The 25068-nt window shown below is 41.9% G+C and overlaps 1 protein-coding gene across 3 annotated transcripts in view; it reads right to left on the bottom strand.

The window, feature by feature from the left end:
• The window catches only part of SPP2 (secreted phosphoprotein 2), a 60041-nt gene that overhangs the window by 16328 nt on the left and 18645 nt on the right, over nucleotides 1–25068 (bottom strand). Inside the window, exon 8 of one of the 3 annotated variants that reach the window (XM_003936738.4) lies at nucleotides 18151–18429. The exons of 1 other annotated variant lie outside the window; for it this stretch is intronic. The gene's annotated coding sequence lies outside the window, so the exon portion shown is untranslated. Of the gene's footprint in view, nucleotides 1–18150; nucleotides 18430–21540; nucleotides 24075–25068 lie in introns of those variants that run through there. One more of the 3 variants, XM_010347220.3, reaches the window with a different exon arrangement.

Consider the following 25068-nt stretch of genomic DNA (forward strand, 5'->3'; position numbering starts at 1 on the left):
AAAGGCGCAAGGAAGATGAACTGTGAGATGGAAACAACTGTAGACTGTTCTCAGGAGACTGGATCCTGGCTTCTGATCTTGCTCTCAATATCCAATGATCTTGGACAAGTCCTTTAGCCTTGGCTTGTTGGACTCTGGTTTCTTGCATAAAATGAAATGCATTGAACATGATAGTATATCATGCTTACGACACTTTAGCAGTAACAGGCAGCCCAAAATGACTTAAACAGTAAAGAATGCATGGGTTCTGGAAGTGCAGGATGGGTTTGAGGCTTAATTGAACTCTGCAGCTCTGGCTCAGTGTCTCTGATTCTCTCTCCTCCTTGCAGCAACTTCATCTTCAGCTACGTAGAAGAAGGAGAAACCTGTAAAGCAGGAAAATGTACCCAGCAGGCTCCAGCAAATTTGTTCTTGCCCATCCCAGCCTGAATGGACTCATGGGCCCATTTCTGAACTAGTCACTGGAAGGAGCTGGTGTTCCTACCACTGGCTGAGACCACATTGGCCCAAACTGTGAAAGAGACAGAAAGGATGTTGAAAGAGACTGTGTACTTTTACTGCAGAAGTTCTCTAAAGTTTCATCTAACTCTAAAAAGTCAACAAGTTTTGTAAAACAATTTTTAAAAATTAAAACTTAGGAAAATCAAGGAAACCAAACTAGAGGAATACTAATCAAGAAACATAATTCCAAATAATTTAGCAAAATTGTCCCCGGGTCTTCTAGTGATACTGTGTACAATTTAAGGACCAATGTCTTTCAGCCTTTCATATACTTCGAAAGGGATGTTATATGTGAAATAACCTGCTCATGACAATGTTACTAAGACAGCCTCTCTTCATGCTGTATGGTGGTGTTAACTCTTCCTAAAGAAGAGACACTGGGAAAAAGATGCTGCAAAGAAGAAGGTGGAGAGCTGGCGTGCATCTGCTTTGGACTTTGTGTGTGTGTGCACATGTGTGCAGGTGTTCATATGCACGTGTATGTACATGTGTGTATGAACGGGTGCATGTCTGCTTGTGTTTCTTCTTTAGAATCAAAGAATGTTACTTAATAGTTATTGGCCAAAGTAATAATGTTTTTCGTATTTAATTATATTAATCAACTTCTTTCTAGACTAAATTTTTAATGTCACTTTTAAAAGTGACATTTGACCTAGAGTTAAAATTACACGGACCTTTTTTATATATATATAAGCTTATGAGCAGCCATAGGGCACCTATAAACTTGCAATTAGTATTTGTGCCTCAACACAATAGCTAGTTGGGTAATAATTTTGTGATTTATTATATTGTTTCTAATTATAACCTTGAGTATCAAGATAGGTGTTTATATAACAATCAAGTGTTTCATTCAACTGAAAAAATGAGCTCATCTCCTGGTACAATTGCATCTGTTTAATATAATTATGACCTTTATGATTGTTATTTTGGCAAGGTCTAAACTTATGAATACTGTCTTTGAGCAGAGCACACAGAATGACTTGTCCAGATGATGTGGTTCAGACACATTTACCTCAATACTTGGAAATGGATATGCAAGTCACCTTCACATGGGCCATATACATGTTAGCAGGAGGATCAAACCTTGGAAGTCTTAGAGTTTACTTAGCCCACCATCCTTGTTGCCCAGAATATGTCACCAAGTTTAAGTGACACTCACAAACATTCCCAAGGAAAAAAATAATTGTAAGTTAGCAAAATACAGGTGGAATCCCAGATCCTTTGACCCTAGATAAACGTAGTATTCAGCAGCTCTTCTAGGCCAACTTCTTCAAAACAAAGATGCTCAAAGCCTTCTTGAGCTAACTTTACTGCCACAGCTGGTGCCTTTATTTTATTAGGCATTGAAAAGTGAGGAGGGAGCTGACCCAAACCACTTTTCCTCGTGGTACTTAAGAATAGTTTGCTACATTTCAGAATTTGCTTTTAGAGTTGAGACCAATAAAAGAAAAGCCACAAAGAAGCCCATTTTTAAATACACATCTGACACCAAATTTGAGGGATGTGAGCTAATCGTGACTAAAATATATTGAATGGGTAACCCAGACAGCCTAAGTATTGGGTTGTGCCTGGTTTTCAGAAGGTTGTTTTTCATGCTCACAAGGACTCATTTGAAATCATTGTTATATAAAGGAATCACAGTTATTACACATCTTGTACCAACTAGTAGAAAATAATATTTATGGAAATTATAGGCTCTAAGCAATAGGCTTCAGGCAAGAGAGGCGCATATGGCGCCAATGCTGAGGGTGTATCCCTTGGCCCAGTAATTCCATCTCCAGAAAGATTTCCTAAGGAAATGTATGTTCAAGCGTTGGTAATTTCTTATCAGTCATTGTAGTTCAATTTTCAAATATTAAATATTTTATGATAAAGAATAGGTTGGCTTCCTCATACTACAGAATACTGTTCTGCCATTAGGAAGCAATGTTTATATTATTTTTTGGGTATTAGTTTTCTGTGGCTGCCATAACAAAGCACTGTGAACTGGGTTGCTTAAGACAATAGAAATGTATTCTTCTCACTTATGAAGGCCAGAAGTTCAAAATCAAGGTGTTGATAGGGCCATGCTCCCTCCCAAGACTCTAAGGGAGGATGCTTCCATGTCTCCCCCAGCTTCTAGTGTCACCAGGTGTTCCTTGGCTTGTGGTAGCGTCACTCCTACATCTGCTTTTGTGGTTATGTTGCCTTCTTCTCTCTGTGTCTCTGTGTCTTCCTGTCTTCTCATGAGGACACCTGTGTCTGGGTTAGGCACTATCCTAAACCCAGGATGATCTCATCTCAAGACCCTTGATTGAATTATAGCTGCAATGATCCTTTTCCCATATGAGGTCACATTCACAGGCTCTGTTTGGACATGTTTTTAAGGGACAGGGGCTGAGGGGACCATAAGCCAACCCACTACAACAAGTCAGAAAGGCAGGAGAAAACCATACGTGGCCCTCCCTCCATAGTGGAAGAAAATAGAAATGTAACAAGATGCTAGGATGGGCCTGGAGAACCAAAATGGCCAAAAAGATGCTGCTCCCACCCCCATATCCAGAAATTTCAAAGGGAATGAAGGAGAACTTATGGCTCATGGCATGGACCCCGTGGTAGGACCACAGATTTGCAAAGAGGTCAGAGGGAGGGAGGCTTTGGAAAATAGACTGTGAAGAGATCTCTGGAGAGAACAGTTTTCTTGCTGTTGAAGCCCACCCTTGAAGAAAAGGAAGGGGATCACAGCGCTGAACCACAGCCCGGGAGGGAGCTTCAAGGGGACCATCTGAAGTTAGTGACACCTGCCGTCCAATCCAAAACTAGGATGGAGAAATTGGACAGAGAACTGGGATCCAGCTGCCCCCAGGAGATTGAGAGACCAGAGCAGAGCTGTGCCAGGGCTTTTAAGGAAGGGCCAAGAGAGGACTTCGATAGAAGGGCCAGGCTGCCCTCCAGGGTTTGTCAGGACAAACAATGCATCAGTGCTTCCTGGGACTACCTGTGGGCAAGTAGGGAGCAAGCCAGTATATTCACTTCCGGGGCCCCCTTAACAAATTTTCTCAAATGAAGGGGTTTATACCAACACATATTAATTTTTTCATAGTTCTAGGGGTCAAAATTCTGAAGTCTGGTTGTTGTCAGGGTCGTTTTCTTTGGAAGTTCTGAGGGACAATTTGTTCCATGCCTCCCTCCTAGCTCCTGGAGGCTCCAACACCACATGGCGCTTTGTGGCTTGTGGGCATGCACCTCCCATCCTGCCTCCCTCAGCACATGGCATTCCTTCCTCTGCCTCAGCATCTCTGTTTTATCTACTTATAAGGACACCAATCATTGGGTTAGAACCCACTCTAATTTGGTATGACTTCATATTAAATGAATTTAACTAATTTAAACTTAACTAATTAGATCTGCAAAGATCCTATTGCCAAATAATGTCACTTTCTGAGGTTCTGTATGGACATGAATTTGGAGGTGACACTATTTAACACAGGACAAGATGGGGTCATCCTGAGTGGGTTCACGTGGACGTGGGGAGGGGTGAGACACTCAGGGAAGGAGGGTGGGCTGCAGGTTGGCCTGGGGCTGAGTGAGGAGCTGCGGGTAATATCTGGAATGGAGCTGGGTCCACTCTGGGCCCAGGAGAAAAGAACACCAGGGAGAAGGGAACGCAGGTCATTTCTTAGGACCTCTGAGTGGAAGAACCAAATTACCGTCTACCAGGGCCAGGGCACCAAGCTATCCAGTCCCCTGCAAACTGTCCAGTCCCCAGCCCGTGCCTGCAGGGTGAGGGTGAAGAACAGAACCACCTCCTTTTCCCCCTCACAGGCTCAGCTGCAAATGCAACTGAAAGAAGAGGCAAGAAATGTTGATACTTGGCTAGAGTGTTGACTGTATCGTGGACATATGCTAATATATATGTAATGACACACACTATGCCCAAGTATCCTGCAACCTGACATCATCCTAATTAAAGATGTGGGTCTCTTTTAGCACTGGAATTGACCACAGAGCTTTTAATTGCCTGAGATAAGCCACGGCCAGCCAGCATTCCCATTCTTTGTCAGGAGAGGATTTCCACAATCGATTTTTTTTTTTTTTCTGAGACAGAGTCTCACTCTGTCACCCAGGCTGGAGTGCAGTGACACGATCTTGGCTCACTGCAACCTCCACCTTCCGAGTCCAAGCAATTCTCCTCCCTCAGCCTCCCTAGTAGCTGGGACTACAGGCACATGCCACCACGCCTGGCTAATTTTTTTTGTATTATTAGTAGAGATGGGGTTTCACCATATTGGCCAGGCTGAAATTGAACTTCTAACCTCGACTGCCCACCTCCGCCTCCCAAAGTGCTGGGATTACAACCACAATAGATTTTAAAGGGAGCACAAGAGATGCAAAATGTATGTGGTGGGATTCTTGGTGAATTTTGATTTTTTTTTTTTTGAATCTGAAGGATCCTTTTACAATGCAATGCATTTTTTTTTCCAAAAAATCTAAATTTGGCCCTTGCAGAAGCAAACCTGTGAAGAGTTGAGAATGGAATGTTCCTAACGCCACGTGTGGTTTGGGACAGAAAGCGGTGACCTCACCCGCCCTCTGAGACAGCAGGGTGGTAGACTGGGTGATGTCCCAGCGAGCCGGTCCCAGCAAGGAGAAGCAGGAGAGGGGAGATGTCGTGGCAGGAAGAAAGGAGGGGAAGAGTAGGCTGAGGAGGCAGGCAGACGTGAGCAGCTGCGGCAGCCAGGAGAGCTCTACTTTGGAAGAAGCTGCAGCGGCTCCTGCACGCCTATCCACAGAAGGACATGCGTTTTCCAATCTAACTGTGATCATTGACTGGAGCCTGGAGAAAATACCAAGCCTGCTCTCATCGCCACGAGCCCAGGGCCCTGGGAGCCTGCAGCGCTGCAGCGCTTAGCAAACTCTGCCACTGAGTGCCCTCTGACTCAAAATGCCCAGAGCAGGTGGGGCACCAACCTTGGAAACCCAGCTTTGTTTCTCTCTCCCTCCTCCTCCAGTTTATTCACAAAGCCTTTACCTCCCCCACATTCTACTTCAGAGAAAAATAAGTCTCAGATTTCCTCTCTGTTCATTAATTTTGTGTTTCCTTTTGAGGCAGGTTTTATTTGGCTTTTCAGGATGCCAATTTTCTGTTGAGTGGAGGCCAAGGGAGTGTCTATTTGGATGTCAAAAGAAAGAATGCCAGGGTCACGGGCAAAGGAAAACTTGGAATGAACCCCAGCTCCTTGTCTAATTTCATGAGCTGAAAAGTGCAGGCCTTTGGTCTAGGGTTTAAGCAAAAGTGTTAGTGTTTAACAAGGTCCTTTAGGATAAAATAATTCCACCCCCCTCCCCGCATGTGCAGTTTCGGTAGCTGCATCAGACTCAGAGAACCAAGACTTCCGGAATTCCTTAGGAAGCTACTTAATATCTATTTTTCAGAAAGGCAGGCAGGACTGCAAGGGGGGCTTGCAATTATTCTGTAAGAAATGAACACTGGCAACATCTGATAGCCAGAGAGGTACATCAGGCCAGCAGCGTGGCTATCATCCCCATTGCTTCACATCTATCCAGAGAACTGCAACTCCATTGATTTTTTATTATTATTATTAGAAGAGAGAAGACAGAAATCAGAGGGCTAAAATGTAAGTCTTGATTTGGCCTCTTACTAGCAGTGCAACAAGTTTTCCCTAAGCCATCTTTTCTTTATTGGTAAAATTGAGATAGTGATGGTAGCTACTCAGTAGGGTTATTTTAAGAATTAACTGATATAATATATGTAAGTTCCTGCCTGGCCTGCAACATTCAACACGTGGCAGCCGTTTGGATGGTTTGTGGTGGTTGTGGTAGATTGAAAAATGCCCTCCCACCCACAAAGGTGTTCACATCCTCATCCCCAGAATCTGTGAATATGCTACTTTCATTCTTGTTTGGGCTGTCGTAACAAAATACACAGGCTGGGTGACTTATGCAGTAGAAAAGTATTTCCTTACAGTTCTGGAGACTGGAAGTCTAAGATCAAAGTGTCACGAAGTGTGGATTCTCCTGATGCCTTTCTCCCTGGCTTTTGGGTGGCCCTCTTTGTCCTGTGTCTTCGCATCACAATTCCTCTGTGTGTGTGTGTCCTGATCGCCTCTTCTTATAAGGACACTACTCATGTTGACCCACCTGTATGAACTCATTTTATTTTAATTTCCTCTTCAAAGGCCCTCTCTCCAGATAGAATCACTTTCTAAGAAGCTGGAGATTAGGACTTCAACATACAGGTTTTGGGGGGCACAAGTCAGTCCATAGCAGTTCCCTTACATAGTGAAAGGCAAAGGTGTGATTAGGTTACGGATCTTGAGATGAGGAGATTATTCTGGATTATCCAGGCAGACCCAAAGTAACCACAAGGGCTCTTCTAAGAAGGACAGAAGAGAGTCAGAGTTCGAGAGAAAGCCGGCCGTATGATGATGGAAGCCATGGCTGGAGTTTCACATGGAGAAGACAGAGGAAGGAACCATGAGCCAAGGAATACAGGTGGTCTCTAGAAGCTGGAGACAATGTGGAAACATTCTCCCGTGGAGCCTCCACAGCAACCAGCCCTACCAACACCTTCGTTTTAGCCCAATGAGACCCATTTCAGATGTCTGTCTCCCAAGACTGCAAGATAATAAATTTGAATTGTTTTAAACTGCTAAGTCTGTGGCAATTGCTTTAGCAGCAATAGAAAACTAATACAAGTATAAAAACCAAAACCCCCCAAATGTGTCACATGAATCATGACATTGGTCAGGCTCCTTCTTCAAAAATTAATAAACTTTAATTTTCAGAGAAACTTTAGGTTCTTGGTCAAATTGAAGAGAAAGGACAAAGTTCCCATATACTCCCCACTACTACGCATGTTCAGTCTCTCTCGTGATCAACATCCCACACCACAGTGGTGCATTTGTTACAACTGATGAACATGCACTGACACATTCATAGTTTCATTAGGGTTTACTCTTAATGTTGTACATTTTGTGGGTTTGGTCAAATGTATAATGACATTTTTCCACCGTTGTAGTATCACACAAAATACTTTCACTGCCCTAAAAATTCCCAGTGCTCCAACTATTCATCTCTTTGTCTCCCAACCCCTAACAACCACCAATCTTTCCACTATCTCTTAGCTTTGCATTTTCTGGAATGTCATACAGTTGGAATTGTGCAGCACGTAGTCTTTTCAGATTAGCTTCTTTCACTTAGTAATAGACATTTGAGTTTTTTCCATGTCTGCATGACTTAATTGTTCATTTATTTTTAGCAACTGAATAATACTCTATTGTCTGGATATGCCACAGTTTGTTTATCCATTTATGTACTGAAGACTATCTTGGTTGCTTACAGGTTTTGGCAATTATAAATAAAGCTGCTGTAAATATTCAAGTGTAAGCTTTCAGATCATCTGGGTAAACACCATGGAGCACGATTGCTGGTTCTTAGGGTGCAAGCGTGTTCAGCTTTATAAGAAACTACAAAACTGGGCCAGGCGCGGTGGCTCAAGCCGGTAATCCCAGCACTTTGGGAGGCCAAGGCAGGTGGATCACGAGGTCAAGAGATCGAGACCGTCCTGGTCAACATGGTGAAACCCCGTCTCTACTAAAAATACAAAAAATTAGCTGGGCATGGTGGTGTGTGCCTGTAATCCCAGCTACTCAGGAGGCTGAGGCAGGAGAATTGCCTGAATCCAGGACGCGGAGGTTGCAATGAGCCGAGATTGCGCCATTGCACTCCAGCCTGGGTAACAAGAGCGAAACTCCTTCTCAAAAAAAAAAAAGAGAGAGAGAGAGAGAGAGACTACAAAACTGTCTTCCAAAGTGGCTGTACCATTTTGCATTCCCACTGCAGAGAATGAGTGTTCTTGGTGCTACACATCCTCAGGAGCATTTGGAATTGTCTGTGTTTTGGATTTTAGCCTTTCTAGTAGGTGTGTCTAGCAGTGGTATTGCACTGTTGTTTTAATCTGCAGTTTCTTAATGGCATATGACGTTTAGCATTTTTTTCAAATGCGCATTTGCCATTCGTTTACCTTCTTGGAAGAGTTCTACTTACATTTTAAAGTTGAGTAGTATCGATCCTCTGGCTTTCTTGTTGTTCTTGACTTCCGTATTTGGTGTTTTCAGCATCTTTATATACATTTTAGAACCAGTATTGATATCACAAAATACCTTCCTGGGATCTTTATTGGGATTGTGTTGAATAATTCTATTTATACATTATTTTATTTGATTCGTTAGTATTTTGTTGAGAATTTTTGCATCTATGTTCAAGAGTGGTATTGGTTTATATGTTTTTTCTTTTCCTGTAACCTCTTTGTTTGGTTTTGGTTTTAGGTTAATGTTGGCCTCACAGAATTAGGAAACATTTCCTTTGCTTCTGTCTTCTAGAAGAGACTGTAGAGAATTGATATAATGTCTTTGTTAACTGTTTAGTAGAACTCCCCAGTAAACCCATCCGGGCTTTGTGCATTCTATTTGGAAGATTATTCATTACTGATCCTATTTCTTTAATAGGTATAGTCTTATTCCAATTGTCTATTTCTTCATGCGTAAGTTTTGGCAAATTGTATCCTTTAAGGAATGGGTTTGTTTCACCTAGGTTATCAAATTTCTGGGCTTAGATTTATTCATAGCATTCCTTTATTGTTCTTTTAATGTCCATGGGATCTGTAGCGATTCCTCTTCCTTTATTCTGATATTAGTAATTTATATTCTCCTTTCTTCGCTTTCCTTTCCTTCTCTTCTCTTCTCTTCTCTTCTTTTCTTTTTTCTTTGTTAGCCTGGCTAGAGCTGATAAATATTATTAATTTTTTCAAAGAACCAGCTGTTGGTTTTATTCACTTTTCTCTGTTGGGTTCCCATCTTAAGTTTCACTGATTTCTGCTCTAATCTTTATTATTTTTGTTCTGCTTACTTCAGATTTGATTTGCTCTTCTTTTTGTAGTTTCCTAAGGTGTAAACTTAGACTATTGATTTCAGATCTTTTTTTCTCTTTTTCATATGCATTTAATGCTAAAAAGTCCCCCTAAGCACTGCTTTTCCAGCACCCTACAAATTAAGTTATAATTTCATTTTCATAGTTCAAATTCTTTTGGAATTTCTCTTGATGTTTTTTGGCCCATTTGTGATTTAAAAGTATTTTGTTTAATCTCCAAATATTGCGGAATTTTTCAGCTATCTTTCTGTACTAATTTCTAACTTAATTCCACTGTGGTATGAAAGCAGACATTGTTTGATTTCTATTCTTTTAAATTTGTTAAGGTTTATTTTATGGCCCAGAATGTGGTCGATCTTGGTGAATATTCCATGTGAGCTTGAGAAGAATGTGTAATATGCTGCTGTTGGATGAAGTTGTCTGTAGATGTCAATTATATTCAGCTGATTGATGGTGCTGTTGAGTTCAACTATGCCTTTCCTGATTTTCTGCCTGCTGGATCTGTCCATCTCTGATAGAAAAATGTTAAAAACTCCAATCGTAAGAGTAGATTCATCTATTTCTCCAAGCAGTTCTATTGGTTTTTGTCTCACTTATTTTCATACTTTTTTGTTAGGCACATACACATTAAGGATGGTTGTTTTCTTGGAGTATTGACCCTTTTAACATTATATTATCACCCTCTTTAATGCTGATAACTTTCTTTGCTCTGAATTCTGCTCTGTCTGAGACTAATAAAATTACTCCTGCTTTCTTTTGATTAGTGTTAGTATCATATATACTTTTTCCATATCTTTACTTTTAATCTATATGGATCTTTATATTTAAAGTGGGCTTTTCTTAGACAAGATGTTGGGTCTTGTTTCTGAACCACTCTAACAACTTCTGTCTTTAATTAATGTATTAGGCTGGTGCAAAAGTAATTGCAGTTTTTGCCATAAAAAGTAATAGCAAAACCCACAATTACTTTTGCACAATCTAATATTTAGGAAATTGATGTTTAAAGTGATTGTTGAGATCATTAGACTAATATCTACCAAATTTGTTACTATTTTCTGTTTGTTACACTTGTTCTTTGCTCTTATTTTTGTCTTCTACACTGTTTCTGCCTTTTGTTTCCATTGAGCATTTTACATGATGCTGTTTTCTCTTCTTTCATAGCATATTATATATTTTTTATTTTTTTAACCCTTTTTAGTAATTTCCTCAGAGTTGCCAACATACATTACAACTAATCCAAATCCACTTTCAAATAACACTTTGACATTTCATGGGTAGTACAAGTACCTTATAATAATACAATATTCCTAATTTCTCCCTCTTCTTCCTTGTGTTATTGTTACCATTTATTTCATTTATACATAAGCATATTTTATTTATATATATATATATATATATATATATATGAATAAAATGTGGCTACTATTATTCTGAACAAACTGTTACCTGTTAGATCAAATAAGAATAAGAACAATAAAAATTCTGCTTTACCTTCACTTTTTCCTTCTCCAGTGCTCTCCATTTCTTAATGTAGATAGAAGTTTCTGATCTATAACACTTTCTTTCTCATCAAACAACTTCTCTTAACATTTCTTTCAAAGGCAGGCCTACTGGCAACAAATTCTCTTAATTTTTGCCTAAGAATGTCCTTATTTCTTCTTTATCTAAGCAGGATAATTACATGCAGACTAGAGAAGTGAGTTTCTTCTCTCAATATTTCAGATATTTTGCTTCATTCCTTCCTTGCTTGCGTGGTTTCTGAGAAGATGTCACATGTAATTTACCTTTGCCTTTCTATAAGTAAGGTGTTTTCCTCTGGCTTCTTTCACGATATTTTCTTTATCTTTGATTTTTCTGGAGCTTGAAAACGATATGCCTGGCCTACGTATATTTCTTTTGGATATTTATCCTGTTTGATGTTCTCTGGGCTTCCTGGATCTGTAGTTTTGGTGTCTGACATTACTTTGGAGAACCCATCAATCCTTGTTGCTTCAAATATTGCTCTGCTTCTTTCTCTCGTTGTCTTCTAGTATTCCCATTAAGCATATGCTATGCTTATTGCAGTCATCTGACATCTCATAGTTCTTGAATATATCCTCTTTTTTGGGGGATGGGGCGGGGCTGGAGGAAACGGGTTTTTTTTTTTGTTTGTTTGTTTGTTTTGCTTTCCAGTTTTGGAAATTTCTATTGAAATATTCTCAAGCTTGGAGATTATTTCCTTGTCTGTGTTCAGTCTGCTAATGAGCCTATCAACAGCATTCTTCATTTCTTTCAATATTTTGTATCTCTAGCCTTTCTTTTCAATTTTGTCTTAGAATATCCATCTCTCTGCTCACATTATCCTTCTGCTCTTGTGTGTCATCTATTTTTTTCATTAAAGCCCTTAGCATATTGATCATAGTTTGGGGATTTTTTAAATGATTCCTGTACTGAAAATTCCAAAATTCCTGCCATATCTGACTCTGGTTCTGATATTTGTTTAGTCTCTTCTAACTGTAGGGTTTTTTTCCCTGTTAGTATGTTTTGAAATTTTTAATTAAAAGGTAAATATGATTCTGGGGGGTATTTTTCTTCAGTGTTCACTGCGAGGGCCCTAGAGAGTCTCATGGTGAAACACAAATGTGTGGAGACTTCCTTCGAGTCAGTCTCCTGGTTTAATGGTCAGACTTGTCCATCCTGAGCCTTCGGCAATTCATCAATTACAGCTCAGCTTTCCCTACCCTGGCATGGTTTCCCCAGAGGTTTATGCTTGCTGATTTCTGCTCTGGAAAGCTGTGACTCTCCGTATCCACCTGTCTATCTCTCCAACTTTAAGATCAGCAGTTGGTCCTGTGACCTTACTTCTCTGACAACTCTAAGAATCTAAAAATCTTGATTTTTTAGTTCATTCAGCTTTTACTTTTTGTTGAGACGGAGTGGAGACTTTTAAGTATCTTACATGATGGATCAGAAAATCCAAGATTTTAATTTTTATGAAAGGGATTTCCTCCTAGTCAATAGTTCAAGGGTTCGGTCAGGGTAAACTTATCAGCAAGTAAAATATTGATTGAGAAACTGATCATTAATTATATTAATATAGTCACATTAAAATAGAACTTTAGAAATGAGTAGACAGCATTTGAAATAAAAAAGGTCTGCACAAAAAAATAGCACAAAACAATAGTGGACAGTGAAGGGAAATATTCAGCTCATTTTATTACTAACTTAAGATATGGTAGAAAATAAATGCTTGATACTTTGCATAACTTATATCATAGAGGAATAATAGCCAAAGCAATCTACTACCAAGGAAGGAAAGCATGGGAATCAGTCACAGACATTTGGTACCAAAACCACATCCTACATTATAAGGGCACAAAAATACCAGGAGGGAGATGTACAACCTTGAGCTGGGCAAGGAAGAAGTCAGCTCTGGGGCCCCACCCAGGAGTGGTAAAGAATATCCTAGTGAGGTGGAAGGCACAGATGAAGGTGGAATCAAAAGAGAGAACAAGAAAATGTGTGGTTTGGAGGAACATACGCAAATTAAAACATGTGCGTTTGAGAAACCTGGGGGCCTCAGACTGTGGCTTTTGTCACTAACGTATTGCTGTTCCATGGAAATAAGTGTGGTTGGAAAATCAGTAAGAATGAGCAGGTTGATATGGTTTCTCTTTCTCTGCCCACTGGTACCTCCAGGAAGACTAGTTCTTATCCTGCGGAGTCCATTCATTTGGCAGGGCGATCTGGGGGTGCTGAATTGAAACTGCAGCACCTGTGAGAGTCCAGAGAGGCAGCAGACACACTCTTGCTGATCTGGAGAATGGGCTAGCACTGGGTAGGGAAGTGGGGGTGAAGTTGGTCAGCAGCTAAATATGTGACCCCAGCTCTCAAAGCTCCCTTGGCCAGTGGAATGTGTCACTGCTCTGATGTGTCTAATGCTCCGTGACTGTTATGAACTGAGTATTTGTCTCCCACTCAAGATTCATACATTGACCCTCTAATCCCAGTGTGATGGTATTTGGAGATGAGGCCTTTGTGGGGGTGATTAGGTTTAGATGAAGTCCTGAGGGTGCGGCTCCATGATGGAATTGGCGGGTATCCTTATCAGAAGAGGAAGAGGGGTCAGAGCTCCTTCTGTCTCCACTGTGTGAACACACTGTGAGAAGTCAGCCACCAGCCAGAAAGAGGGCAGTCACCAGGAACCAAATCTGCTGGCACCTTGATGCTGGATTTCTTGGCCTCTAGAACTATGAGCCATAAATGTCTGTTGTTTAAGCATTGAGTCTATAGTATCTTGTGATGGGAGCCCAAGCAGACTAAGATACTGCCATTGTTTCCTTGTCCCTGTGTGATCCTGGAAGCTCCCTACAGCTCACCACAGTCAGAGACTTCATGTGTTCCTTGAACCAGTGGCCACAGTCATTGCCATAGCAACTGTAGCTGGGCCCCTGAATGTGCAACACCAGTTTCAGCCTGTGTCTTGACATCAGATCTCAGCCTGGTCTGCCAAATATCTGGGAGCACCACTTTCTCACTCAAATTCTTCCTCTTGCCAAGCAGTCTGATGTGACAGGGGTCTCGAGTAGAGAAAATGGGGCAAGAGAGAAAGATACAACTTGTCACCTTTGCAGTACAGAACATTCTATGGAGCAATTCACAACTTGCCCCTTTCCCACTTCTCTTACACACAGTCTTTGTGACCCCTAACATCCCCAAATCACTGAAGAAATGAGACAACATATTGTGAAATGCAATATAAAATTATTCTCATAATCAAAATCAGATCTCTTGTTGCAATTGGGAAAGAAAAATAACATGGAACAGAATCGCCCTACGAAGCTGCCTCCAAACTTGAGGAGGACACCAGCTGATTTTCAGGCTGACACATCCCCAAAGGTGACAAGAACTGACCATCCAGCTTCTCATACACGCAGTAACCTGGGCAAGTGAGGAACAATGTGGTGTACGTGTTGGCAGCAAGTCTGGCAACATTGAGACATTCCAAGGATAGAAAACAAGAAAAAACATTAAATATTTGAACTCTGGCAAATTTTAATCCCAGCTGTGAAGGGACAGGAGGGTAAACACAATCGGTCTATAAAGGGTGTGCACATTCCCAGGGACTCCAAATAATGCAACATTGTTTTGCTCGTCCATGTAGCTGATGGTTTCATAGTAAAAAACTCACTATAGACAAGTTGGCTCCAGTCACACCTGCCTCTGGAGAGAGGCCAAAATTGTTCCCCTGCAAACCTCACAGTGGCACACTGACATTTTAATAGAGGGGCTTTCCACTGTTTGCCTTGCGCCGTGATTTCTACAGGGGTTAGAGCTGAGAGGGAATCTTGACGGTGACCACATTCTGCAACCCCACAAGTGGGGACAGGTGTGCTCCACTCAAAAAAAGCCAGAGTTCTCTTTGTTTAACAGAAAGTTAATTACACACTTGGATTCTGGCCTGAAGGAATTAGACCATGTTTGTGTTTCAAAACAGGCTCATCTGAGAGTGCAGAGTATGTGGGTCCCACAGCCTCTGTCTGCATCTTTCACGACATCTCTGTTGCTGCCAGCAACCATGTTCCCCACTATGTGTGTTTCTCTTCCTGCTACTGTGCTAGTGCCCAAGGAAATGCAGTGCTCTGAGAAGGCATGGGCTGGGCAGGGGCCTGGTAGCCAGGTTAATGACGGAATTGGCTCCCACAATCCCAAAGGACATATTCATAGAATGCACGAGACAGCTCTGATGCCAGTATCCCTTACACACACCAGCACTCTCCTGGGCCAGCGACCATTGCTAAGCAAAGATCGAACATTCCAAGACTAGTATTTGTTTGCTACTATTCTCTCTCTCCAGAAGAAAGGGAAAGAAAATGAAGACTATTTTTGCCAACTTTTCAGAAGAAAGTGGGAGAAGAAGGCTTGGAAAAGGTTGCTGAATTCAAAGATTGGCAGATTATAAAAATTATGTAAATTAATATATATTACCTTTTAGGCAGTTAATATGCTATTCAGACCATAAAGAAAAATCACACATGCCCTCCGTGGATATTTAAAGATAGATCCTTTACTAGACCAGAGTGTTGGAGGTTGGTGGGGCAGGAGGTGATGCTGTGGAGAGACTGCAGAGATGGAAGCAACGTCACAACCCAGACACCCAAACCAAACTGACAGCACAGAAATAAACTCGAGCTGGTTCTCACTCAGGGAGCTTAATGTAAACCACCTAAGCAAAACAGTGGTGTATTTACAGAGTAGCAAACTGTGACCAAGTGGGGTTGCCCCAAGAAAGCAAAGACGGTTCGATAAGGTGATTCGTTAACAATTTACTTTTTGTAATCAAAGAAGAAAAAAATTAGGTAATTTCAAGACACTTGTTAAAGTTCAGCATCCATCTATGTTGTAAGCTCTTAATGGTGGAAGAACAGATGCAACTTTAATGTGCTAAAAAATATAGACCCTCTTACACCAATACAGAAGTCAGCATTGCCCGTGAAGAAACACTAAAATGCTTCTTAGAATGCTGTCAAAGTAAGGCACAGGACACAGAGGAGTCTATTATCACCCTGTAATTTAGTCCTGTTGGAATAGACTCATCAAAGAAAATAGGAAAAAGAAAGAAGTGATGTTTAAAAAATAACAAGAAGGCAAAATTAATATTATTTGAAAAAGGTATGGTTGTAATACATGGAATATCCAAGAGTATCAGCTGAAAACCTGTTAGTAACAATATGAAAAGTCAGCAGGAAGAGAGGCCAAAATCTTACATTAGTCAATTTCATGTTACAAAATATAATGGCAAAGGATCCCATTTATAATAACAATAAAAAATTGTAGCAATAAATAAATCTCAGAGGAAATATGCAGAACACATATGAGGAAATTCTTAAACTCAAGGAGCATAAAAGAAGATTTCAGTACATGGAAATGTTTATCTTAGTCTTATGGAGCAAAACTCGAAAATCTAAAGAAGTCATGTTTTTCTAGCTTAATTCGTAAATTTGATGTAATTAATTTGATTGGAAATGCTAACAGAGTTTCCTTCATAACCTGACAAGCTGATCTTGCAGTTGAAATAAAATAAGCAGATGAAAAGAGTAAAGTTCTGGAAAAAATATAGAAGAGTCAGGGTGAGATAGGGACTGGCCTTATCAGACATTTTAAAGCTGTAATAGGTAAAGCAGTTTGCCACGGAGCAGAATTAGACAGTCACATCTATACCCAGGCACAAATGACTGATAAAGACTCAGTGTATCACTCATCCAGAAAATAGTGTTCAATGGTTCATGATGTCTTTAGCCACTGCCATGGTGACTCGTGTGTGTTTCAGTCCTGGCAGGAGACTGTGATTGGTTTAGGGGATTCTCACATCCTCAAATTCTTTCACTGCTCAGTCAGCCCCAGAGCAGGCCTGGCTCCAGGAACGGAACCTTTGGGAGCACATTTCTAAGTAAGTGGTTTGGAAAACAAAAGCCCCAGTCTTCTGGGTCTCTTCCTGGTGATACCTGCTTTGACAGAAAGCTCACTTTGCTGCTGATTCCCTAGACTGAGAAACCTGGAGGAAAAAAAGCAATAAGGGTATTTTCATGGAGACGATGTGAAACCTCTTACTCCTTAGCCACCACATAACTTTTTTATTAATAAACTTTATTTTTTAGACCAGTGTTAGGTTTCTTAAAAAGTTGAACAGAAAATACAGTGAGTTCTCAGATATCCCCGTTCCCCACCCTAAACTTCACCCCACACAAGTTTCTCCACCGTTGTGAGAGATGGAAAAGTTCTTCAAAGTTTGTATCTTAGACTACACTACAAGGAATTACAATCTCTTGCTTTATGGCCATTGTCCACTATTAGCATAAACATATATATATATATATATATATATATATATATATATATTCTCTAAATCAGCCACATCCTAAATCAGCTTCTTGACTCACTCCGGAATTTCTGAACAGAGGTAGGCAAGCTCCAAACCCCGGTGCCTGTCATTCCTTATTTGGAAACTCTCCTGACCTTCTCCTGACTGGCTTCCTCTTCTTCCTCATCTTGTTTCTCCTTATCTATTCAGGAAATTTCCAGGTTTTTAGCCAACTGGGTCAAGCATAGAATGCGAGATCCCATTCCAGCTGATGGAAACTGGACACAGCAGTAAGGTGATTGTGTCAGGATATGAAAGTTATAAATGTCCCTGTCTTTTTTGTTCAGGTGTGCTTTTGTGGCAAGACTGCCAGTGAGACCCAGTGCTGTCCCTCAGACCCTGCAGGAAGTAAAGTAGCCTTGCTGCATGATCCGTTGTCTCAATGTTATAAACCTGTTCCCTACAACCATTAACATCTCTGGTGAGCGTGATGCATTAAGATGTGTGCTCAGTGTTGTACATTTGATGGGTTTTCACAGTGCATCATGTCATGCATCTCCCATTTCAGTATCACACAGAAGAGTTTCACTGTCCTGAAAGCCCCTGAGCTCCATGAACGATTTTTCAAAATTAAAATCAGACATAAAGAGAAAGACAGAGCTCTTCTGACACGGAGCTGCTTGTCTTTCTAATAACATAATTTACAGCCATTGTGAATTGACCTAAAACACACCAAACACCGTCACTTCGTGAGTCCTCAACTCCTAAAATCCTTAGCTAATACCAATCTTCTCAGCCCGTTAATTTCTCATCAAAAAATTTCTTAGCTAATGTTACTTACAAAAAAAAAAAAAAAAACAGGCAATGAAAGAAAAAGTCTTACAAGAAAAACAAGACATTTATTACAGATTGAAACTGATCAGAAGAAAAAATACAGAATTCATAAAATCATTCTTTGTTGGAACTTCTCTTCCTTCCAATCATTTTAAAAGGAGCGTGAGGGTCGGACCACCGTGGCATGCATTCACATTCCTGCTTTGGAGGTCTGGGACCCCAGAGTCCTGGGCATTATTCAAAACCAGATCTGATGGTACCAGACACTAGAGCAGCTATGCGAAGCAGCAGCTCCTTGCACAAACCACAGGGGCGAGAGACACCTACAGGAAGAAGAAGAGGTAACTGGGTCTGGGGAGCAGACACACAGCCCCAGAAAAGAAGCTCAAGTCTCATAAAGAGAAGAATCAAAGAGACCCCAGGCAGAGGCTGTCGTCAGGTGTGGGGCCCCGGGCTGGCTTATGAAGGTGTTTGTGGTGTGAGGTCAGGAAGGAAGGAAGCAAGCAAAAGCGAAGGAGTAGGCTGGCCACAGCTGCCATTGTGTGCAGGAGTGAGGCTGGAGATCAGGATACTCCATCCAGCCATTCATCCATTTATCAGTTCATCTGTTCAGTAAGCATGTATGCACTGAGCATTTGCTGGGGATTACAAGGATCAATGAGGCAAGTTTTGACCTCAAAAACCTCCCACAACCTAGTGAAGAGGATGGAAGAAGTTAGAGTACAGCTGGGCAAATGCAATTCCAGAGACGCCCATGTGTGGGAAACCCAGAGGGAAGGGGTTCCTGGAGAGGACGTGCAAGCTGAACTCGGAGGATAAGCTGGGGCGGGGATACTGTATCCCAGCAGAGGGGGTCTGGGAGTGGAGGCGAGACCCAGACTGGGGCCCCAGGGGAACAGTCATCTAGATGAGGCTCTCCCATGTGACTCGGGAGGCAGAAGCAGCAGCTGAGGCAGGAGACAAAGGCAGGGAGCACACTACCAAGTGGGCGTGAGAGGACTGCCGAGGTGCACGCTCTGAGGGAGCTCATACCCCATCCTCCAGCAGAGCAAGGCCCCAGACTTGTGATAAGACGACTCTGGTGGCAGTGCAAAGGTGCCTTCAAGGAGAACAAGACACAGCCACCAGAAAAACGCTGAACATAGCAGGCTAGAGATGCAGCTGAACTGAGGCCAGCAGCATGGAGAGGGCAGAGTTGGGAAACATTTTAGAGGGAGCATTAGCAGGCCTCTGTGACCAACTGGGTGAGGTGTGGAGGAGGTCGAGATGTATCTGCTTCAGGCCTGGCGGAACTGGGAAGATGAGTTGGAGACAGGAGAAACGTGAATCTGAGAAAAGAATTGCATTTTGAACGTGGCGTGGAACACCCAGACAGAGGTGTCTGGCAGGCTGCTGTTGACTCATGCCTGGAGTCCAGGCTGGAGGGGCAGTGTGGAGGAGATGGGGAAGAATCCCTAAACAGCTAGGTGTCAAAGCCCTAGGGGTGCTTGGCATCACCCAGCAGAGAGGGGGCTGTGAGCAGAAGGAGAACCGAGGTTGGAACCCTGGGGAACATCACGGTTTCAGGGACAGCAGGAAGATGCCTGTCTGTGAAGAGTAAGACGTCTTGGCCTGAGAGGGGACCAAATCTCAGAGGTCAGAGGGTTTCAAGAAAGAAGGAGTGGTCATCCATATCCAAAACGGCTATGAGGTCCAGGAGGAAAAGGGGTGGATGTAGGGATAGAACAGCAGCGAAGAGGTGGCTACGGAGCAGGGCGGTGTCAGGTGCAGGAGGAAAGACTGCGTGAAACCCTGGGGAACAAATGCAGATGGTGTTTTAAAAAAGACAGGATGAGAAGAGATCCAGGGAGGGTAATGACAAGCCTGGGATAAACTAGGGGAGGGGAACCCACTCTGCAGTCAGTCCTCATTAGTCACAGATGCCATATTTGTGAATTCACCTACTCACTGCTCACTAACTGTTACTTGAAACCCCGAAATCAGTACTCATGGTGCTTTCTCATTCATTCTCAGACAGTCTCGGAGCAGCAAACAATTGGAGTCATCCTGCTCACACCTTCTCAGCTGAGGTCAAGCAAGGCAATGCTCTGCCTCCACGTCTCAACTCTCCTGCTGTCAAATGTCCTTTTCACGGTCTGTTTAATGCCCCACTTTTTGCATTTCTGTGCTTTTTGTTGATGATGTCACTTTTTAAAATAGCCCCCAAGTATAGTGCTGTCAAGTATTTCTAAGTGCAAAAAGGCTGTGATGTGCCTTACAGAGAAAATATGTGTTAGAGAAGCTTCATTCAGGCATGAGTCATAGCGCTGTTGGCCATGAGTTCATTGCTAATGAATCTACAGTATCTATTAAATACAGCATCTAAACAGAAACACACATAAAACAAAGTTATATGCCAATCAGTTGAGGAAAATGTTGGGAACAGAGGCTCAAAGAACTCTAACCCTGTATTTCCTATACCAGCAATGATTTCGTATTTCCTAATTCAATGTTCAAAGCACTTATAGACCATAGCTGCCTCAAATAAAAAGAACCAACTCTACTTGGTGCAGTAATTAATAGTGTCCTGTGAATGTGAATCAGAGAAAGTGTAAATGAATACACCTGCATAGTCATGTCTGCCTCTGGAGTCTCGGTTGGGTCTTTTCTGTCTTCTGTGAGGTCTTTTTCTCTCTTCAATAGGTGGGCTGTCATGAGTGACCATGATAGGACGTTGTCAAGAATGAGTCTGATACCTGACTGTGGAAATCACTCAGGTATCAGTGGAAGCCACTGGAGGTGGTGTAGGTTTTAGGGACCAGTTCTCCCACATAGTTCATGATAAACGGATACCATGCTAACACTTCCAGTCAATTAAAGTCTTTGCCATGTAGTTGGTGACTACATTTCTAGTTTCACCCAACACATGACAAATGATTCTTAAACAAATAAGCCTTGACATTTTGCCCTCTCATGCTATTTTTTAAATATGGAGATATGAGAATCACAGGAAGGAAAAGGGAAGAGGCTTTGGAAACAGACATAAAGAGTGAAATCCCAATCCCAACTCTATCTCAAGAGCAGGGGCCTCTAGATGCCTCTGCTTCTGCTTCCTTCTCTATGAAACAGAGATAGCAATATGAATAAAATTTCATTTGATTGCTGCAAGATTTATGCAAGGCAATGTATGAGATGGGTCCAAACACAGACCCAGGGACACCTGAGTGCTGTGATGTTCGCGGGCACAGAGGCCAGGCACAAAGGGGCATTTAATGAACATTTGTTGAACAAGTGGATCATGACACTGATTCTTTTTACTATGCCCTTATTGACAAAAGGCCTCAACAAGAACTGCCCCCTTTGCTGCTTTTGGGCATAGTTTAAGAACACCACACTAATAATCAAGATCGTGACATAAAGAAAAATGCATCATTCGCATGGCTATGGCTTGGGTGCTGAAGGTCTTCTGGCTACTATATAATTGAAAAGTCAGAACTGAACTACTCCGGTCACAAAGATAAGAAAGTCTAAGATTCTCAAATAGATTTTTTTCAACATGAGAGGTGGGACCTGATTTTCTGCATTTCCTACCTTAGAGTAATAAACAAGAAAAAAATTTAGAGCATTTAATTTAAATATTACATTTTACTATCCACTCATACATTAAATCATTTTCTGGCAACATTGAAGAATCCTAAAACAGTGTTTAGGGCTCTAGAGATTCCATAAGAAACAAGCCAAACTCTCTACCTTGAAGGAATTCCCCAGTGGAAAAATGTCACTCACAATTTGAAAATAGTAATTTTGGTTCTGGCCATGTATTCATTCATTCTTTCCTCCCAGCCTGAGAGATTATATTCTATACACTGTTCTTAGCACTATGATATTGACAAAGGATATTTTTAATAATTTCATGTAGATATATTATTAATAATATTTTTACTTGTTATAAAACTGAAATAATTAACAAGGAGAATGCATCTTCAAGACGCTTATGGTGGTGGTGGCTCATGCCTGTAATCCCAACTTCGGGAGGCCAAGGCGGGTGGATCACTTGAGGTCAGGAGTTTGAGACCAGGCTGGCCAATGTGGTGAAACCCCATCTCTACTAAAAATACAAAAATTAGCTGGGTGCATTGGTGCACACTTGCAATCCCAGCTGCTCGGGAGGCTGAGGCAGGAGAATTGCTTGAACCTGGGAGGTGGAAGTTTCAGTGAGCGGAGGCTGTGCCGTTGCACTTTAGCCTAGGTGACAGAGCAAGACTCCATTGCAAAAAAAAAAAAAAGAAAAAAGAAAATTTATGGTCTAGTATGGACAAAAATAAGGAAAAAGAAATAATAAACTCTTGAAGGAATTGCACCCTGAGAGGTTAAGGAATTCGCAGATGGGAGAGCAGGCTCAGAACCAGGCCCGTGGATTCCGGGTCCCATCGGATTGGCTTCCTCATTAGCCCCTCTGTGCTGGCCTCACCAGCTTCACTCTGTGATTTCAGGGAACTCAGCACAGTGTAGAAACCTGCCCTGCTAAAAGTCACAGGAGGGCAGAGACATAACTGGGACTTCAGTCAAATCCTGTGTTCAGGTCAGGGCTATGGCATGGCTCTTTTGTCAGTGCTGTCTTTAAAAATAAATGCTTTGAGTGACCAATCTCTTCATAAAAATCAGATGACGGATTTATATTGCAATATACATATGTATACACATGCAACGTTATCATATTACTAATAAACGAAAAATCCAATCCATCAAGAACTCTATCCTCCCTGTCCCCAACCCATGATGTTCTGTAAGAAAAAAAGGTATCATTTACATTTATAAAAAGGGAATATGATGTGTCTGTTTCTTCATAATGAGTGGTTTCTTGATCTCAGCATGGAGCTGGTTTTTATTTTTAGAGTTGCACCATAGATTAAAAAGAAAACCTACCATTTGTGTCTTTCATCCAAGAAGTCCTCACTGGTAAATTTCCCTTCTATTTTAGTAAAATGTCAGTTGACTTCTTTCAAATTCCATGGTTAAAAATTAATTATACTATGCTTAACTGATTTTTTAGAAAAAGAATTTCAAGAACCCAAAGTGAAGGATGTCATTCACTTAAAGAATATGTACTGAGTGTGATTTACTGGGTGTGCCGGGCTGCGTGAAGGGCACCAGGGACAGTGGCAGCTGAAGTTCCTTGAGACCTGCTCTTAGGGAGTCTGGTAGTCAGATGGGTGTCAGGAGACAGCCAATTGCAGGCCCTGTGATGAGAACCTTACAGAGGCCCAATCAGGGACATCATCTCCAATCCAGTGGTTGTGGTTTGTGGTATCAGCAAGGACCTCCAAAGGGAAGCGACAACTGAGCTGGGACCTGAACAATGAGGCAGAACTACTCAAGTGGATGATCCCGGTAGAGGCAGCAGCCAAAGAAGCTGCAAGCACCTCAGTGCTACAGGAGCGGAGGGCCAGGAGGACTTGGGAGAGGTGAGGCTGGAGATGTGGCCAGAGCCAGGTGGTGAAAGCCATCGTGAGCTACACTGGGAGTTTAGACTTTATCCCATAAGCATGCAGCATTACACAGACTGTAAAGCCTGTGAACATGCCAGCTTCATTATTAACACGTGTGTGTGTGTGTGTGTGTGTGTGTGTGTGTGTGTAAAATACCTATGTATGGAATCAACATCTATCATTCCATCTTGAGATTCTTCTTACGCGTGCCCTTCATAATAGCTACATTTGCTCCAATCCCATCGCTAGTTATGGGGAATTTATACACATGTGGGACTCTACGAAGCTCAGTGTCAGAGTGATGAACCAGGACTCCATCTCTAGCTTTCTACAGAACTGGGGTAGATAGGCTGTTCAGTGTCAGGTTGCTGTCCAGCTCTGCTCAGTCCCACAACTGAAGCAACCATTAGAGAGTTTACACGGGGCAAGGATCAGAGTCTTCTCCATGTTCATGATAAGCGTGAAGACAGCAAGCAAGGTAGACAGTGTGGGATCAGAACCTAAGGCAAGAATACAATCAACAGTTCACTGGTGATGGTAGTGAAGTGGTGGGCCAATGCCAGAGAAAACGTGTGGGAGAAATGAACAAGACCAGACCCCTATGTACATTACGAGAAGATGAAGGATGAAGTGGAGTCATTGATGCCCTCAAGATCTTTAGCCTGAGCAAATTAGGTGAATGGTGATGCCATCAATTAAGAAAGGGAGCTTGGTAGGAAGCTAATTGAGTTTCAGGGACTCCCAGGATACCCAATGGCAACTGCTTTCAATAGGCAGTTGATATAAAGGCCTGGATCCAGACATAGAGTGTAGAAGAGAGATGTTTGGAAATAATTATGCATCATTGATAGTTAAAGTCAAGCAAGAGGAAGAGATAAAGGAATAATTGTCTGGATGCAGTGGCTCACATCTGTAATCCCAGAACTTTGGGAGGCTGAGGCAGGCAGATCATGAGGTCAGGAGTTCGAGACCAGCCTGGCCAACATGGTGAAACCTTGTCTCCAAAAAAAAAGAATAATCTACAGAATTGGGAAGTGATTAAACTAAGGAGATCACACAAATGCTCACCAGCATTTAAAGTATACATTGGCTGGGCATCCTAGCACTTTGGGAGGTTAAGGCAGGTGGATCACCTGAGGCCAGGAATTTGAGACCAGGAATTTGAGACCAGCCTGGCTAACATGGTGAAACCCTGCCTCTACTAAAAATACAAATATTATCTGGGCGTGCTGGTGGGCGCCTATAATCCCAGCTACTTGGAAGGCTGAGGTGGGAGAATCTCTTGAACCCAGGAGGCAGAGGTTGCAGTAAGCCAAGATCGCGCCATTGCACTCCAGTGAGGGTGATGAGAGCAAAACTCCCTCTTGAAAAATAAACAATCAATAACGTACACATCAATAAAAGGAAGTTAGATCAGATTTCACAGATGAGGTGAGGAGGTTGAGGAAGCAACCAGAGACCACAGTTGTGTCAAAAAGCTTAGCAGGGAAGGAA

Source organism: Saimiri boliviensis, chromosome 5 (assembly GCF_048565385.1).
Source record: "Saimiri boliviensis isolate mSaiBol1 chromosome 5, mSaiBol1.pri, whole genome shotgun sequence".
Classification (NCBI taxonomy): domain Eukaryota; kingdom Metazoa; phylum Chordata; class Mammalia; order Primates; family Cebidae; genus Saimiri; species Saimiri boliviensis.